This window comes from Hemitrygon akajei, chromosome 30, assembly GCF_048418815.1.
Source record: "Hemitrygon akajei chromosome 30, sHemAka1.3, whole genome shotgun sequence".
NCBI lineage: Eukaryota > Metazoa > Chordata > Chondrichthyes > Myliobatiformes > Dasyatidae > Hemitrygon > Hemitrygon akajei.
Window position 1 is genome coordinate 2,610,961 of NC_133153.1, and position 18,645 is coordinate 2,629,605.

Sequence of the window (18,645 nt, forward strand, 5' to 3'; positions counted from 1 at the left end):
TGATTTCTGTTAGATTAAACGGATTGATTTTCTTTACTCCCCCTTTCCACTCAAATCTTACCACCACATTTAGCAATTTTGCCCTTGGGCCCTTCCCCTCAACTTCTCTTCCCTCATTTTCTGATCCACCTACACTAGACCCACCTCCTTTCTTTCTCTTCCAACCCATCACCTTCCTATTCTTAGTCCCTCTCCCCACCTTTTCCCACTCAAACTCCGTGCTGCTGCTGTCACCATTAGTCTCCCTCCCTGCCATCCTATCGGAGCTTGCAAGGAACCGTGTGCGAATATCGTTCTGGACCTATACAGGCCATTTGGTCAATATTCCCATAGAATGTCCCCCACAACACCCTGGCAGTTCCAAATCCAGTTCCGTACAGAGAGCTATGACAACACTGTTCAACCAAGGAGCAGACCCACTTTCTTTGATAATGCCATGGTCCCAATCATTAATTTCCCTAATTGCTTCCAATTCTCTTCAATGATGGCACACCTGGTTTCCATCAAAGACTCAGTATAAGAACCCCTATGTCACAACCACAAGTCAGTTTGTTGGTCTTTTTCCTGTGAGATAATTATGTTTCTTAACCACTGAAAACCAGTTGTTCTAAGTCTAGCTCCTGTTTTTAGGTTTACCTATGAGACCCTGTCTCTCTGAGTCAAGGTTCCATATCAGGGCTCTGTGTCAAGATTCCTCCTGTTTTGGTGTTTATGCCTGTGTAAGCATCCAGACTCAATCTCTGTGCCGGTGTCCTACACTTGCATTTGCTTCCCAAGCTCTTGTAACAGAAGAGTCCCATCCAAAATATTGACTTTTTATTCCTTTCTATAGATGCTGAATGACCTGTTGAGTTTTGCCCTCTGTGTTACACGGATGCTAAAATGACATGCAACAAGAAGTCCAAGATGCCCACTGTGGATTGTGCACAGGTGCTGCACAAATTGGTTACCCAATCTATCTCGAACCTAAAGGAGGGCATATTGTGAGTATCAAATGCAATAATCAGGTTGGAGGAGGGGTAGGTGAACCTTTGCCTCACCTGTTTTGATATCTGGATGGTGGTGAGGGAGAAAGTGAAGGAACAGATGTTACATCTCCTATAGTTGCAAAGAAAGAGCCTGTAAAGGAAGTGTGTGCAGATGGATGAATGGACCAGAGTGTCACAGAGAATTGTTCCAGTGAAAAGTAGACAGCTGGAGAGAGGGGAAGTTGTGGCTGGTGGTAGGATCATGTTCAAGTTGGCAGAAATGCCTAATGTTGAATGAAAATGCTGGTGGGTTGAAAGGTGAGGACTCTTTGACCTGTGGAGAGGGTGGGGAGAAGTGATATGTAGGGAATAAAGGAAATGCTTATAAGGGCTCTGTCAACTATGGCAGGAGGAAGCTATAGTTTCCAGAAGAAGGCTTTTCAAAATTTCATTTTAGAAGCTCTGATGCAGATGGCCTTGTCTTGAGAGTAGATGCAACAGAGGCAGAGAACTTGGGAATGGCATCCAGGAGGCATGATAGGAGGAGGTGTAGATAAGTGTGTCTGTCCTGACAAACAGCTGAACCCAGCTGTAGGCAGACTGCTATGTAGAGACAGAAACACTAGTTAATTCATAGGAATTCCAACAGAACATCCGTGGCTTGACCGAGCAACTCTGCAAGCCAAATCATTCTCAAAACACAAGGACCACATGATCTGAGCTAATTGGGACCCACTTTAATTAAGCACAATGTGCTGAAAGCCCATGTCAGTCAAAATAAATCTGACAAGATTAAGTAGCGAGCACAAGGGCTTATCAACTTGAGTTAAGACAACAATTAACAAATACAGGTGCAAGGCAGAAGGGATCCTGACAGAAAGACGCAAGAGCCGGTAGTTTTATAGAAAACATCAATGGCAGTCTGACTCCTGACATAGGCAGAGGAAGATGGGGAGGGAGTGGGAGAAAGACAAGTTCTCTATGCAGACAAGAGTGTCAGTGGAAGGGAATTGTTTAAGTCTTTGTTGAAGAAAGTGCACAAAGACATGTGACCTTCCAGATGGGATTAGAGGTTCTAATGGTTCTGTTTATTATCATACTGAAAGGGGAGATGAACAGTTGTTGCAATATTATAGGCTGTGGCGTCAATTTTTATTCTGAGATTCTCCAACTTGAGAATTGGCAGTAAGCTCTCCCCACCATCAAGAGAGCGAGTGCAATTGCCCAACTACAGAGACCTCCATCCACTTACCCACCACATTGAAATCCTAATGTTTCTTCTCCTGTGATACCTTAGTCTGCAACACCGGTCTGGAATCAGTTGTCCTCCGCGCTCCATCCTGGAGGCACCATCTTCCAAGCCGTGCCTGGAGAATGTTGGAAAATGGTCAGCTGGCGAGCTTGCAGAGTGAGAAACTCATCCACTGTTATAAAAAAAAGAAAAAAGTTTGAGTGCCATTGAAGATCAGGATGTTGATAAAACCCAGCCACCTTGAAAAGGAAAAAAGATATTAAAGAAAGGAATTTAAGCTGTTTCCATGATGAGCTTGGAGAGGCTCCATCTTGCCTCCATGCATGGTGTTTAGGGTATCAAGTCTGGATCTCCATGGTAAAGATTAGGACCAGGGAATTATTGAAATGATGGCGAGCATGAAGGGTGTTCCCAGTGTAAGTGGGAAGGACAGAACAGATATGTAGAAATGAGTACAGTGGAGATAGAGGGGAAAACAATCAATAGATCTGCCAGGACAACCCTTCTTTCATTTCTAGGTTCTACCCATGTTGCTCAATTGGACAATTTCTTCAGGATATCCCCTCTACTGCTGTAATTTCCTTTTTCAGTAGTATGTCTCTATTTCCCCCTTTGCACCCCCTAGAGGCACACCTGAATCTCCCTTACTTTTAAACATAAAGCTTCTGGTGCAGCTCTTCACTCGACTATATTTCCATGACTGCATGATTGCAATAACCTTGTATTTCTGAGTATTGATCCAAGCTCATCTCACTTCCTGTGAGGCTCCTTTGTGTTAGCATAAATGCATTTGAGCCTATCAGACCCCTGACATTCTCTCTAAATGGCCTTTTTCAGCTTTGCCTACTATATGGGTGCTTCATCGATCCTCAACATTTAGGCAATCTTCCCACCTGTCACATGAATACTGAATTTCCCATTCCTCTGACAGATTAGTTTAAACCCTCCTGAGTGCTGTGAACAAACTTCTTCACAGGGATATTGGTCCTCCTCACTCCTTCATTTTAGGTAGAACCCATGCTTCATACATAGGTCTCAACTGGTTCAAAGACAATTCCAATAATTAATGTACTTAAAGCATTCCTTCCTGCATCAGCTCTTCACTAACACTTTCATCTAACTCTTGGCACCTGATTAGTTCCAATAGTTTAGATGGGGCAGAGTTTGTAAAGTGTGTCCAGGATGGATTCCTGTCACAGTATGTTGACAGGCTGACGAGGGGGAATGACATATTGGATCTAGTATTAGGTAACAAACCGGGTCAGGTCACAGATCTCTCAGTGGGTGAGCATCTGGGGGACAGTGACCACCACTCCCTGGTCTTCAGCATTATCATGGAAAAGGATAGAATCAGAGAGGACAAGAAAACTTTAACTGGGGAAGGGCAAATTATGAAGCTATAAGGCTAGAACTTGCAGGTGTGAATTGGGATGATGTTTTTGCAGGGAAATGTACTATGGGCATGTGGTCGATGTTTCCGGATCTCTTATAGGATGTTAGGGATAAATTTGTTCCGGTGAGGAAGATAAAGAATGGTAGGGTGAAGGAACCATGATTTACAACTGAGGTGGAAAATCTAGTCAGGTGGAAGAAGGCAGCATACATGAGATTTCGGAAGCAAGGATCAGATGGGTCTATTGAGGAATATAGGGCAGCAAGAAAGGAGCTTAAGAAGGGGCTGAGGAAAGCAAGAAGGGGGCATGAAAAGGCCTTGGCGAGTAGGGTAAAGAAAAACCCCAGGGCATTCTTCAATTATGTGAAGAACAAAAGGTTGACAGAAGTGCAGGTAGGATCGATTAGAGATAAAGGTGGGAGGATGTGCCTGGAGGCTGTGGAAGTGAGCGAGGTCCTCAATGAATACTTCTCTTCGGTATTCACCAATGAGCGGGAACATGATGACGGTGAGGACAATATGAGTGAGGTTGATGTCCTGGAGCATATTGATATTAAGGGAGAGGAGGTGTTGGAGTTGTTAAAATACATTAGGGCGGATAAGTCCCTGGGGCATGACGGAAAATTCCCCAGGCTGCTCCACAAGGTGAGGGAAGAGATTTCTGAGCCTCTGGCTAGGATCTTTATGTCCTCGTTGTCCACGAGAATGGTACCAGTGGAATGGTGGGAGGCGAATGTTGTCCCCTTGTTCAAAAAAAGGTAGCAAGGATAGTCCGGGTAATTATAGACCAGTGAGCCTTACGTCTGTGGTGGGCTCACTGGAAAAGATTCTTAGAGATAGGATCTATGGGCATTTAGAGAATCATGGTCTGATCAGGGACTGTCAGCATGGCTTTGTGAAGGACAGATCATGTCTAACAAGCCTGATAGAGTTCTTTGAGGAGGTGACCAGGCATATAGATGAGGGTAGTGCAGTGGATGTGATCTACATGGATTTTAGTTAGGCATTTGATAAGGTTCCGCACAGTAGGTTTATTCAGAAAGTCAGAAGGCATGGGATCCAGGGAAGTTTGGCCAGATGGATTCAGAATTGGCTTGCCTGCAGAAAGCAGGTGGAGGGAGCATATTCAGATTGGAGGGTTGTGACTAGTGGTGTCCCACAAGGATAGGTTCTGAGACCTCTACTTTTTGTGATTTTAATTAAAGACCTGGATGTGGGGGGTAGAAACATAGAAACATAGAAAATAGGTGCAGGAGTAGGCCATTCGGCCCTTCGAGCCTGCACCGCCATTCAGTATGATCATGGCTGATCATCCAACTCAGAACCCTGTACCTGCTTTCTCTCCATACCCCCTGATCCCTTTAGCCACAAGGGTCATATCTAACTTCCTCTTAAATATAGCCAATGAACCAGCCTCAACTGTTTCCTGTGGCAGAGAATTCCACAGATTCACCACTCTGTGTGAAGAAGTTTTTCCTCATCTCGGTCCTAAATGGCTTCCCCACTATCCTTAAACTGTGACCCCTCGTTCTGGACTTCCCCAACATCAGAAACAATCTTCCTGCATCTAGCCTGTCCAATCCCTATAGAATTTTATACGTTTCAATAAGATCCCCCCTCAATCTTCTAAATTCCAGTGAGTATAAGCCTAGTCAAACCAGTCTTTCTTCATATGAAAGTCCTGCCATCCCAAGAATCAATCTGGTGAACCTTCATTGTACTCCCTCGATGGCAAGAATGTCTTTCCTCAGATTAGGGGACCAAAACTGCACACAATACTCTAGGTGTGGTCTCACCAAGGCCTTGTACAACTACAGTAGAACCTACCTGCTCCTGTACTCAAATCCTTTTGCTATGAATGCCAACATACCATTTGCCTTTTTCACCACTTGCTGTACCTGCATGCCCACCTTCAATGACTGGTGTACAATGACACTCAGGTCTTGTTGCATCTCCCCTTTTCCTAATCAGCCACTGTTCAGATAATCTGTTTTCCTCTTCTTGCAACCGAAGTGGATAAACTCACATTTATCCATATTAAATTGCATCTACCATGAATTTGCCCACTCACCGAACTTATCCAAGTCACCCTGCATCCTCTTAGCATCCTCCTCACAGCTAACACCGCCGCCCAGCTTCGTGTCATCCGCAAACTTGGAGATGCTGCATTTAATTCCCTCATCTAAATCATTAATATATATTGTAAACAACTGGGGTCCCAGCACTGAGCCTTGCGGTACCCCACTAGTCACTGCCTGCCATTCTGAAAAGGTCCCGTTTACTCCCACACTTTGCTTCCTGTCTGCCAACCAATTCTCTATTCACATCAATACCATACCCCCAATACCGTGTGCTTAAAGTTTGCACACTAATCTCCTGTGTGGGACCTTGTCAAAAGCCTTTTGAAAATCTAAATATACCACATCCACTGGCTCTCCCCTATCCACTTTGTTAGTTACATCTTCAAAAAATTCTATAAGATTCGTCAGACATGATTTTCCTTTCACAAATCCATGCTGACTTTGTTCGATGATTTCACCTCTTTCCAAATGTGCTGTTATCACATCTTTGATAACCGACTCTAGCATTTTCCCCACCACCGATGTCAGACTAACAGGTCTATAATTCCCCGGTTTCTCTATCCTTCCTTTTTTTTTAAAGTGGGGTTACATTAGCCACCCTCCAATCCTCAGGAAGTAATCCAGAATCTAAGGAGTTTTGAAAAATTATCACTAATGCATCCACTATTTCTTGGGCTACTTCCTTAAGCACTCTGGGATGCAGACCATCTGGCCCTGGGGATTTATCTGCCTTTAATCCCTTCAATTTACCTAACACCACTTCCCTACTAACATGTATTTCCCTCAGTTCCTCCATCTCACTAGACCCTCAGTCCCTTACTATTTCCGGAAGATTATTTATGTACTCCTCAGTGAAGTCAGAACCAAAGTAGTTATTCAATTGGTCTGCCATGTCTTTGTTCCCTATGATCAATTCACCTGTTTCTGACTGTAAAGGACCTACATTTGTCTTGACCAATCTTTTTCTTTTCACGTATCTATAAAAGCTTTTACAGTCAGTTTTTATGTTCCCTGCCAGTTTTCTCTCATAATCTTTTTCCCCTTTCCTAATTAAGCCCTTTGTCCTCCTCTGCTGGACTCTGAATTTCTCCCAGTCCTCAGGTGTGCTGCTTTTTTTTGCTAATTTATGTTTCTTCTTTGGACTTGATACTATCCCTAATTTCCCTGGTCAGCCACGGGTGCACTACCTTCCCTGGTTTATTCTTTTGCCAAACTGGGATGAACAATTGTTGTAGTTCATCCATGTGATCTTTAAATGCTTGCCATTGCATGCCCACCGTCAACCCTTTAAGTATCATTTGCCAGTCTATCTTAGCTAATTCACGTCTCATACCTTCAAATCTCATACCCTTCTTTAAGTTCAGAACCTTTGTTTCTGAATTAACTATGTCACTCTCCATCTTAATGAAGAATTCCACCATATTATGGTCACTCTTACCCAAGGGGCCTCGCATGACAAGATTGCTAACTAACCCTTCCTCATTGCTCAATACCCAATCTGGATTGGCCTGCTCTCTAGTTGGTTCCTTGACATGTTGGTTCAGAAAACCATCCCACATACATTCCAAGAAATCCACTTCCTCAGCACCCTTACCAATTTGGTTCACCCAATCTATATGTAGATTGAAGTCACCCATTATAACTACTGTTCCTTTATTGCACACATTTTTAATTTCCTGTTTAATGCCATCCCCAACCTCACTACTACTGTTAGGTGGCCTGTACACAACTCCCACCAGCGTTTTCTGCCCCTTAGTGTTATGCAGCTCTACCCATATCGATTTCACATCCTCCAGGCTAATGTCCTACCTTTCTATTGCATTAATCTCCTCTCTAACCAGCAATGCTACCCCACCTCCTTTTCTTTCCTGTCTATCCCTTCTGAATATTGAATATCCCTGGATGTTGAGCTCCCATCCTTGGTCACCCTGGAGCCATGTCTCTGTGATCATATTCATTAATAACTATCTGCACATTCAATTCATTCAAAAGGGTGAGTTGGCAAGTTTGCAGACGACACAAAGGTTGGTGGTGTTGTGGATAGTGTAGAGGATCATCAAAGATTGCAGAGAGATATTAATAGGATGCAGGAGTGGGCTGAGAAGTGGCAGATGGAATTCAACCCAGAGAAGTGTGAGGTGATACACTTTGGAAGGACAGACTCCAAGGTAAATGGCAGGATACTTGGTAGTGTAGAGGAGCAGAGGGATCTGTGGGTACATGTCTACAGATCCCTGAAAGTTGCCTCACAGGTAGATAGGGTAGTTAAGAAAACTTATGGAGTGTTAGCTTTCATTAGTCGAGGGATGGAGTTTAAGAGTCGCGAGGTAATGATGCAGCTCTATAAAGCTCTGGTTAGGCCACACTTGGAGTATTGTGTCCAGTTCTGGTTGCCTCACTATGGGAAGGATGTGGACGCATTGGAAAGGGTACAGAGGAGATTTGCTAGGATGCTGCCTGGTTTAGAGAGTATGCATTATGATCAAAGATTAAGGGAACTAGGGCTTTACTCTTTGGGGAGAAGGAGGATGAGAGGAGACATGATGGAGGTATACAAGATATTAAGAGGAATATATAGAGTGGACAGCCAGTGCCTCTTCCCCAGGGCACCACTGCTCAATACAAGAAGACATGGCTTTAAGGTAAGGGGAGGGAAGTTCAAGGGGGATATTAGAGGAAGGTTTTTCACTCAGAGAGTGGTTGGTGCATGGAATGGACTGCCTGAGTCCATTGGACTGCGTGGAGGTAGATACACTAGTGAAATTTAAGAGACTACCAGACAGGTATATGGAGGAATTTAAGGTGGGGGGATATATGGGAGGCAGGGTTTAAGGGTTGGTACAATATTGTGAGCCGAAGGGCCTGTACTGTGCTGTACTATTCTATGCTCTATGTTCTCTTAAACAAGACAAAATGTTGAGGAGGAAATAGATTTGGTTAATAGGCAGAAAACAGATCTAGAAATAACAAGTTAATTTTGGGTCTGTTGTGGTGCTAGCCCCCAGTACATCAAAATCTTGCTCAATAATTTCAGTAAGGGATCAGGTGTGGTATATCTGAGTCTGCAGATGATTCAAAGCACTGTGGTGTGAAAAGGAACAGAAAGGCTTCAGGGAGATAGACAAGCCAAGAGAATGGGTGAAGATGTAGAAGTTGCAATATGAGATATTAAAATGAGGACATCCATTTCAGTAGAAAAAAACAGTGGCGGAGTACTTTGTAAATTATTAGATGCTGATACTCAGAGGGATATGGATGTCCTTCTGCAAGAACCACTGAAAGTTGACATGCAAGTTCAGCAAGCAATTCAGAAGGTAAATAGTTTACTGTCCTCTGAGAGAAGCGGATTCAGGTCCAAGAAAATAAACTGCCTGCTCCAATTATACAGAGCTCTGATGAGACTAGATCTTGAGTATTTTGTACAAGTCTGGGCTCCCTTTTCAAACCAACAGAGAGAGCACAGCTAATGTTCACCAGGGTTTTATTTTCTCGTCTAGTGGTAGTGAATCAATCGAGGGCTCAGTCATCAAGTATATTCAAAATGCTGTACATCAAACAATCCTGATAGCGTTCAATGGATTGTCAAATACAGCATTCAGAATCAGAATTAGATACTTTGTAGTTGTCGCTGCTTGGCCTTAACACTGCCATGTGTTGCTGGATTCTGGATTTCTTGACAGAGAGACCACAGTCAGTCTGTGTTGGCAGGAACATCTCTGACTCCATCACACTGAGCACTGGATCCCCACAAGGCTGTGTGCTTAGCCCATTGCTGTTTACACTGCTAACACATGACTGTGCAGCCAGATTCAAGGGGAACCTGATCATTAAGTTTGCTGATGATACCACAGTGGTGGGACTCATCAGCAAAAATGATGAAACAATGTACAGGGAGGAGGTCAAACACCTCGAGAGCTGGTGCAGTGACAACAACTTGATGCTTAATGTCACCAAAACCAAGGAGATGATTGTTGATTTCAGACGGTCTCAGCCTGAGCACACACCCCTCAGCATCAGCAGCTCCACAGTGGAGAGAGTGGAAAACACCGAGTTCCTTGGGGTGCAGATCTCAGACAATCTCACCTGGTCCAGGAACACCACTGGGATTGTGAAATGGGCCCAGCAGAGATTGCACTTTCTGAGGAAACTTAAACAAGCATCACTCCCCACTAACATCTTAACTACATTCTACAGAGGTGTGGTTGAGAATGTGCTGACCTTTTGCATCACAACCTGTACTCCAGCTGCAGTGCTGCCAACAAAAAAGCCTTGCAGAGGGTGGTTAGGGGAGCAGAGAAGGTTACTAGGGTCTCCCTACCTTCTATCCAAGACCTCTTTCAGAGTCGATGCCTCCAGAAGATATTAAAGACCCCTCACACCCTCTCCATAAACTGTTTGTTTTTCTGCCATCAGGCAAACGTTACAGGAGCATTAAAACTAAAACCACAAGGCTACTAAACAGCTTCCTCCCACAGGCAGTCAGACTGCTAAATAGTTGCTCTACCTGACTCTGCTTTGGATACTTTTAACTTGCACTGGACAGTTATAACTTGATTTTAACCGACATGTGGCTGTTGTGTTTTACTATTTATTGTTGCGTTTGTTTTGTTATGATTGCACTTGCCCCTGGGAAATGCTGTCTCATTCTGCCCTGCAGAGCTGATGTATGGTTGGAATGACAATAAAGTTTTTGAATCTTGAATCTTCTTGTGAACTTCATTGGTGGCTAACAACGAAGCAATATCTTCATAAAGACCTCTATAATTTCTTCTCAGCCCTCTCGCAAACTGCAAGATGTACTCCATTTGGCCCTAGGTACTTATCCATCGTAATGCTGCAAGTATGTTCTCCCAGGTCATATGGATGCTCTTCAATTGGTAATTGGGAGGCCTTCAAAGGAGAAATTCTGAGAGTGCAGAGTTTGTACGTTCCTGTCAGGATTAAAGGCAACGTGAATAAGAATAAGGAACCTTGGTTCTCTAGGGATATTGGAACTCTGATAAAGAAGAAGTGAGAGATGTATGACATGTATAGGCAACAGGGAGCAAATAAGGTACTTGATGAGTATAAAAGTGCAAAAAAAAATACTTAAGAAAGAAATCAGGAGGGTTAAAAGAAGACATGAGGTAGCTTTGGCAGTCAAGGTGAAGGATAATCCAAAGTGCTTTTACAGGTATATTAAGAGCAAAAGAATAAATGGATAAAATTGGTCCTCTTGAAGATCAGAGTGGTTGGCTATATATGAAACCAAAAGGAATGGGGGAGATCTTAAATGGGTTTTTTGTGTCTGTATTTATCAAGGAAATTGGCATGGAGACAATGGAAGTAAGGCAAACAATTAGTGAGGTCATGGAGCCTATAGAGATTGAAGAGGAGGAGGTGCTTGCTATCTTGAGGAAAATCAGAGTAGATAAATCCCCAGAACCTGACAGGGTATTCCCTCGGACCTTGAAGGAGACTAGTGTTGAAATTGCAGGGGCCCTGGCAGATATATTTAAAATGTTGGTATCTACGGGTGAATTGCAGGAAGATTGCTCATGTTGTTCCGTTGTTTAAAAAAGGCTCAAAAAGTAATCTGGGAAATTATAGTTTGATGTCGGTAGTAGGTAAATTTTTGGAAGGAGTACTAAGAAATGGAATCTACAAGTATTTGGATGGACAGGGACTTATTAGGGAGAGTCAGCACGGCTTTGTTTGTGGTAGGTCATGTTTAACAAATCTATTAGAGTTTTTCGAGGAGGTTACAAGGAAAATGGATGAAGGGAAGGCAGTGGATGTTGTCTACATGGACTTCAGTAAGGCCTTTAACAAGGTCCTGCATGGGAGGTTAGGAAAGTTCATTTACTAGGTAATGCATGGTGAGGTAGTAAACTGGATTAGACATTGGCTCAATGGGAGAAGTCAGAGAGTGGTAGTGGAGGATTGCTTCTCTGAGTGGAGGCCTGTGACTAGTGGTGTGCCACAGGGATCAGTGCTGGGTCCATTGTTATTTGTCATCCATATCAATGATCTGGATGATAATGTGGTAAATTGGATCAGCAAATTTGCTGATGATACAAAGATTGGAGGTGTAGTGGACAGTGAGGAAGGTTTTCAAAGTTTGCAGAGGATATCTGGACCATAGAACATAGAATAGTACAGCACATTACAGGCCCTTTGGCCCACATCCTTCCTATAGTGAGGTGACCAGAACTGGGCACAGTACTCCAAGTGTGGCCTAACCAGTGTTTTATAGAGCTGCATCATTACCCCACGACTCTTAAACTCTATCCCTCGACTTATGAAAGCTAACACCCCATAAGCTTTCTTAACTACCCTATCTACCTGTGAGGCAACTTTCAGGGATCTGTGGACATGTATCCCCAGATCCTTCTGCTCCTCCACACTGCCAAGTATCCTGCCACTTACTTTGTACTCTGCCTTGGAGTTTGTCCTTCCAAAGTGTACCACCTCACACTTCTCTGGGTTGAACTCCATCTGCCACTTCTCAGCCCACTTCTGCATCCTATCAATGTCTCTCTGCAATCTTCGACAATTCTCTACACTATCTACAACACCACCAACCTTTGTGTCATCTGCAAACTTGCCAACCCACCCTTCTACCCCTACATCCAGGTCGTTAATAAAAATCACAAAAAGTAGAGGTTCCAGAACAGATCCTTGTGGGACACCACTTGTCACAACCCTCCAATTGGAATGTACTCCCTCCACCACGACCCTCTGCCTTCTGCAGGCAAGCCAATTCTGAATCCACCTGGCCAAACTTTCCTGGATCCCATGCCTTCTGACTTTCTGAATAAGCCTACCGTGTGGAACCTTGTCAAATGCCTTACAAAAATCCATGCAGATCACATCCACTGCACTACCCTCATCTATATGCCTGGTCACCTCCTCAAAGAACTCTATCAGGCTTGTTAGACAGGATCTGCCCTTCACAAAGCCATGCTCACTGTCCCTGATCAGACCATGATTCTCTAAATGCCCATAGATCCTATCTCTAAGAATCTTTTCCAACAGCTTTCCCACCATAGATGTAAGTCTCACTGGTCTATAATTACTCGGATTATCCTTACTACCTTTTTTGAACAAGGGGACAACATTCACCTCCCTCCAATCCTCTGGTATCATTCCCATGGACAACGAGGAATAAAGATCCTGGCCAGAGGCTCAGCAATCTCTTCCCTCGCCTCGTGGAGCAGCCTGGGGAATTTTCCTTCACGCCCCAGGGACTTATCCGTCCTAATGTATTTTAACAACTCCAACACCTCCTCTCCCTTAATATCAACATGCTCCAGAACATCAACCTCACTCATATTGTCCTCACCGTCATCAAATTCCCTCTCATTGGTGAATACTGAAGAGAAGTGTTCATTGAGGACCTCGCTCACTTCCACAGCCTCCAGGCACATCTTCCCACTTTTATGTCTGGAAAAATGGGCTGAAAAATGGCAGATGGTGTTTAATACAGACAAGTGTGAGGTATTGCACTTTGGAAGGTCAAACCAAGGTAGAACATACAAAGTAAATGGTAGGACACTGAGGAGTGCAGTAGAACAGAGGGATCTAGGATACAGATACAGAATTCCCTAAAAGTGACATCACAGGTAGATAGGGTAGTAAAGAGAGCTTTTGGTACATTGGCCTTTATAAATTAAGGTATTGAGTATAAGAGTTGGAATGTTATGGTGAGGTTGTGTAGGGCATTGGTGAGGCTGAATTTGGAGTATTGTGTGCAGTTTTGGTCACCAAATTACAGGAAAGATATTAATGAGTTTGAAAGAATGCAGAGAATGTTTACAGGGATGTTGCCAGGACTGGAGAAACTGAGTTACAGAGAAAGGTTGAATAGGTTTAGGACTTTATTCTCTGGAGCGTAGAAGAATGAAGGAAGACTTGATAGAGGTTTCTAAAATTATGATGGGTATAGACAGAGTGAATGCAAGCAGGCTTTTTCCACTGAGGCTAGGGGAGAAAAAAAACCAGAGGACATGGGTTAAGGGTAAAGGGGGAAAAGTTTAAAGGGAATATTAGGGGGTGCTTCTTCACACAGAGAGTGGTGGGAGTGTAGAATGAGCTGCCAGATGAAGTTGTAAATGCGGGCTCACTTTTAACATTTAAGGAAAACTTGGACACGGATGAGAGGTGTATGGAGGGATATGGGCCAGATGCAGGTCAGTGGGACTAGGCAGAAAAATGGTTTGGCACAGCCAATAAGGGCCAAAAGGCCTGTTTCTGTGATGTAATGTTCTACGGTTCAAAACATCTCCACTTGTTTCTCTGATCTCTTGCTATCCTTGCTGATTTTCTACTGAATTAACACTGTGAAGAAATATTACTTAAAATGCCACCCATCTCTTGTGTTTCAAGGCTTCTCTGCTGGCGTCTCTGCTGATCTGTCTAATGTCTCTAATCAATGCCTCGAATAATTTTATACTCCTATCAAGTCTCTCCTAATCATCTGATGTCCCAGAGAAAATAATCAAAGCATGTCCAACCTCTCCTAACAACTAATATTCTCTTATCCAAGCAAGATTCTGATGAACTTTGGCATTCTCTCCAGTGCATTCTCATCATTACTGCAATGTGGTAACCAGAATTACACACAACAATTTAAATTCAACCGAAAAAAGGTCATGCAACATGACTTCTCAACTTTTATATTTAATACACTGGCCAATGAAGAAAAGCGTCCTGTACAAATTCTTGACTACCCTATCTCCTCATGTTGCCACTTGAGGATTGTTGTAGAAAGAGGTTTAACTAGTGAGCTTGTATTTTCTGTGGTTTGAAGAATGAGATGTGATCTTACTGCAATGTATAAACTTAAGGAGCTTGAAGAGCTTATCACTTCCTGTGGCTCAGCTATCTTGAATAATTGATCAACCATTGAGGACAAGAAATGATAAGATCCACTTATTCTCACCTCGTGGTAGTGAATCAATCGAGGGCTCAGTCATCAAGTATATTCAAAATGCTGTACATCAAACAATCCTGATAGTGTTCAATGGATTGTCAAATACAGCATTCAGAATCAGGTTTATTATCACTGGCATGTGTTGTAAAATTTGTTAACTTAGCAGCAACAGTTCAGTGCAATACATAATATAAAAGAAAAAAAATAATAGTAATAAATAAGTAAATCAATTACAGTATACCATTATTGAATAGATTAAAAATCATGTAAAAAAAGAAATAATATATATTAAAAAGTGAGGTAGTGTTCAAGGGTTCAATGTCCATTTAGGAATCGGATGGCAGAGGGGAAGAAGCTGTTCCTGAATCACTGAGTGTGTGCCTTCAGGCTTCTGTACCTTCTACTTGATGGTAACAGTGAGAAAAGGGCATGCCCTGGGTGCTTGGAGTCATTTATAATGGATGCTGCCTTTCTGAGACACCATTCCTTGAATATGTCCTGGGTACTTTGTATGCTAGTACCCAAGATGGAGCTGACTAAATTTACAACCCTCTGCAGCTTCTTTTGGTTCTGTGCATTAGACCCCCCATTCCAGACAGTGATGCAGCTTGTCAGAAGGCTCTCCACGGTACATCAAAAGAAGTTTTTAAGTGTATTTGTTGACATACCAAATCTCTTCAAACACCTAATGAAGTATAGTTGCTATCTTGTCTTTTATAACTGCATTGATATGTTGGGACCAGGTTAGGTCCTCAGAGATCTTGACACCCAGGAACTTGAAACTGCTCACTCTCTCCACTTCTGATCCCTCTATGAGGATTGGTACGTGTTCCTTTGTCTTACCCTTCCTGAAGTCCACAATCAGCTCTTTCATCTTACTGACGTTGAATGCCAGGTTGTTGCTGCAATACCACTCCACTAGTTGGCATATCTTGCTCCTGTACACCCTCTCGTCACCATCTGAGATTCTACCAACAATGGTTGTATCATCAGCAAATTTATAGATGGCATTTGAGCGATACTTAGCCACACAGTCATGGGTATAGAGAGAGTAGAGCAGTGGGCTAACCACACACCCCTGAGGTGCACCAGTGTTGATTGTTAGCGAGGAGGAGATATTATCACCAGTCTGCATAGATTGTGGTCTTCCAGTTAGGAAGTCGAGGATCCAATTGCAGAGGGAGGTACAGAGGCCCAGGTTCTGTAACTTCTCAATCAGGATTGTGGGAATGATGGTATTAATTGCTGAGCTATAGTTGATGAACAGCATCCTGACATCGGTGTTTGTGTTGTCCAGTTGGTCTGAAGCCGTGTGAAGAGCCGTTGAGATTGTATCTGCCATTGACATATTGTGGTAATAGGCAAATTGCAATGGGTCCAGGTCCTTGCTGAGGCAAGAGTTCAGTCTAGTCATGATTAACCTTTCAAAGCATTTCATCACTGTTGATGTGAGTGCTACTGGGCGATAGTCATTAAGGCAGCTCACATTATTTTTCTTAGGCTCTGGTATAATTGTTGCCTTTTTGAAGCAAGTGGGAACTTACACCCGTAGCAGTGAGAGTTTGCAGATGTCCTTGAATACTCCTGCCGCTTGGTTGGCACAGGTTTTCAAAGCCTTACCAATTACTCCAACAGGACCTTCCGCCTTGTGAATGTTCACTCTCTTTCAAGACAGCCGAATATCGGCCTCTGGTAAGACACAGAGTCATCAGGTGCAGCAGGGATCTTCACAGCTGTAGTTGTGTTTTCCCTTTCAAAGCAGGCATAGAAGGTGTTGAGTTCATCTGGTAGTGAAGCATCGCTCCCATTCATGCTGTTGGATTCAATAACCTCTTTAATAACCTGATCAATAAACTCTTCAGCATATTTGAATAATTAGTTTACATACTATATTTCAATTTACTCATATGCATTTTCAGATCATTATTTTAATACCTAATAAATCTGGAGGATCACAATACACAAATGAAGGAAATAAATAATACACTTTTCTGAAATTCTTTTTTTCTGAACAAGAATTGAAGCTTCTCTTAGCCATTGTATACAAATTGTAACTCAGATTGAAAACAGAAAGCACTGATTTTGAAGTGAACAAATAGTCTGTAGTATGTTCAATTACATCAGGCATGTAAATCTTAATTCCCCAGGACCTTCCCTTGGTGTGCTTTTCCATCCCAATTGACTCTTTTCCCAAGTGATTTTAAACACCTAACAATTGCTGCACCTGCTTCTTAGTGAATTTTGGTGTTTTATATTTCTTGGATTTTAAAATGTAAAAATATCTTGTTGAGGCATTTTTAACCAGTTATTGCTTCAGGGGTTAGTACACTTTATAATTTCATTCCACAAATTAGTATTAAGGTCTGATCGCTAGACTACTACCTCTGGAATTAAATTCTGCAGGTGAAGTATGTAATGAGGCAGAATACACTGAAGCTGACGCAGCATAATGAAACATTCACTTGGTAGACATGATCCAAGCTATTTTAATGTAGTTGATCTATTATTATGGTCCAAAATTGTCCTTTAAAAGTTTACCACTTTTAGGTACTTTACAAATATAATACAAGAAAAGGCGTCAAGACCTGAGGATTAAATTAGGACAACTTGGCTAACAACAGTAGGGATTTCATAATCCAGGTGTAGGTTTTATTAAATCTGAAAATACCAAGTCTTTCTTAACTAAACAATGTTCCAAAATTTTTATGCTCTTTGCTTATTTGCTTCACATTCTAATTCATCATTCTAATTAGATAGCTAGACACAGTCCCCAGGCCAGAGTAGTCTGTCTGGGTATCAATGATGGTTAGCATGTTGTCAGTAGGCACAGTTGGAAAATAGAATGGCCCTTTGGGCACTCGTCCAAGCATCCTGCATCAGCAAACAAGGGCCCTGGCGGACTGGAACTCGACCATTGGTTTCACCACGGGGAACAATGGGGCTGAGTAGCTATGAAGCACATCAAAGGGTGACATACCACAGCAGAAAGGCTGTGTAGATTGTGGGACAGTTTGGACCAAAGTAGATACTTCTTCCATGTGGAAGGGTTAGAAATGGCAATACATCACAGAAACCTCTGCACTTGCTGATTAGCTCTTTCTGACTGGCTGTTGGTCTGCAGATGACAGCTGGGAGACCAACTCACTGAGGTGCGGAGCAAGGTGCAGAAGGTTAGCCAGTAGCAGTGGTCAAAATGTGGGCCTCAGTCCAACAAAATGGTGTGAGGGAAACAGCCCAGGCAAACTACTGTACATGTTGGAGAACCAGGTCACTGTCTTAATGGCTGATGGAAGGCTGGGGAGGAGAATGAAACAAGCTGCTTTGGAGAACCGGTCCACCACTGTCATAATTACCATGGCTCCACTGGAAGGTGGCAAATCTATGATGAAATCCATAGAACCACAGGCATCAGAGGACCAGTAGGGGCCGTGGGAAGCCAGAGGGTCTCGAGCTGGAGGAGTTGGACAGAGCACATTGAGGATAGGCAGCGACAAACTGACATACATCTGCAATCATGGTGGGCTACCAGAACCCATATTGCAGAAAATCTAGAGTTTGTCTTCCACTCACCTCGCTGGCAGATGCAGATAAGGTTGTATGTGCTCCATAGATCCAGTTTTGTGAAGATACGGGTCTCGTAGAGTGTTTCATCAAGGGGAGAGGGCAGCGGTTCTTAATGGTGACTTCGTTGAGTCCACGGTAGTTGATGCAGGGACTAAGATCCCCATCTTTCTTTTTGACAAGGAAGAATCTTGCACCTGCTGCGGACTTGTCATGGGCCCTCTGGGCCTTTGTAGCTTGTCATAGAATGTTGGGCTTCAAGGTTTCGAGCACCCATATTTGCTCAATGTTATAGTTGTAAGCCCTGGTGCTTCCTTGTCAAATTAGTTGTGACTGGCATGTGTTTCCTGCATTAAAGGGGACTCTTGTTTAGCACGGTAGCGGAGTCCTTGTGCGTTTGTGGAGAATGATTAGTCTGGCGGTGTCGCTTGATTGTGCCTCTGTTGGTATTCCTTCGTCTAACCTCATTTCCTTTT